Below are 1,792 nucleotides of genomic sequence, written 5' to 3' on the forward strand. Positions count from 1 at the left end.
GGAAGCAGAGGCAGGTAGATCTCTGTGAGTTCCAGGCCAGTCTGGTCTACATAGTGAGTTCTAGGCCAGCCATGATTACATAGTAAGACCCTGTCTCAAAAAAAACTAGTAAAATAAAATTAACAGTTGTATTCTGATACTTTTAAGTTTCTTCACCACGGCACAACATAATTACTGTGCTTCATTTCCCTTTGACTATCCAAGATGTTGGCATTAAATAACTTTGCACTCATTCCCATCAAGTCCATGATTCAGGGAGGGAAAGGAACCACTGAACAGTGAGCTCCGAGTACATTATTTAGTGCTCTAATGTCCGGCAGGTGGCAACAGAGATTCATGGATCTGTTGTGTGCCACGTAGTGACAGGACCAAAGTTCCTTGCCCAGGGTTACATTTGATATTTATGGTAAGTTTCTATTTTATTCTTTAAGTTTTCTTTTCTGTAACATTTCTGGAGCTCCGCTGTTTAGGCAGGATTCTCTAGAGGTACAGAACCAATAGAATAGATGGATATAACAAAAGAGGATTTATTAGATTGCCTTCATGATAGGGGCTGAGTTGTTCAACAATGGAGAGACAAACATGTAGTAGCTCAGGGCACAGCAGAGTGCCCCCAAAGTCTCCATCAGATGCTGGAGGCTGGGGCTCTCTGGAGAGCAGCTGCTATTCCATCCATGTTGGGAGGCTGGAGGAGTGGAGTCTGATGTCATGGCGGATTGCAGCAGCAGCTGTAGACACATACAAAGCAGGCAGTGATCCTGCTTTCCCTTCAACCAACACATTTGAACATACTGCCCAGGTTGAGAGTGGGTCCTCTCCCCTCAGTTAATCTCTGAAAACATACTCACAGGCTGTTGGGGAACCCTGCTGTTAAGGTTGGCTCCTTTCTCAGCAGGAGCTTCCTGCCTGACTTAACTGGAAAGTGCCGCCTTAAAACATGACCTTTGGCATAGTTACCTGGAGTAAAAACTAGCCCCAGATTTTTTCTATATGATAATTAGGCACTGCCGGGTAGTCAGATGATAGGAGCCTACCTCCACATGTAAATAAAGCGTACTATGAGCACCTATCAGCTGAAGCATTGGCTACTGCCCCCACACTATATTTTTCCCTAATCCTCACTGAATGACTGGAGCTGTTTCATGGAATGTAGAGCTGCTTCACTGAGTCTGGAGCTGTTTGCATCACTGAACCTGCCTCCCAGGAAGGGTTTTCTTCCGTCAGTACTCACTGGCCATCCTGACCCTGTTCCTCGCTTCTGCTCCCTTTGTCTTTGTGGAACAGTGGCCAACGACCCACGAGGAGAGGGGGCGGCCCCACAACAGGCATGCTGAGAAGTCTGCCTCCTACTGGATTCTGTATCACCCCAATTTGACAATTAAAGCCAACCATCACAGCTGGGCATGATGGCGTGCCCAGCACTCGGGAAGCAGAGGCAGATGGATCTCTGGGAATTTGAGGCCAGCCTAGGCCATGTAGTGAGACCCTGTCTCAAAACACACACACAAAAAAAAACAAAAAGCCAACCATCACAAGTGCACACCTGTCACCCTGACACCCAATCACAACTCTATATCATGCTTAATTTCAAATTAAGACAATAAGATAGTAACTCATTCTAACATGACATGACTATCCCATGTACAACTGAAATACATTAGTTCTCCTAGAAGGGATGGCACTGTCCTCTGAAAATCATTACCTGGCTAACAACACTTAACAACATTAAGTACTGCTATTAACTCAGCTGGTTACCAGGGTTCTCTAAAGGGACAGAACTGACAGACTGATC

The sequence above is a fragment of the Nannospalax galili genome, unplaced genomic scaffold, assembly GCF_000622305.1.
Source record: "Nannospalax galili isolate Female #2095 unplaced genomic scaffold, S.galili_v1.0 scaffold529, whole genome shotgun sequence".
In the NCBI taxonomy this organism is placed as follows: Eukaryota; Metazoa; Chordata; class Mammalia; order Rodentia; family Spalacidae; genus Nannospalax; species Nannospalax galili.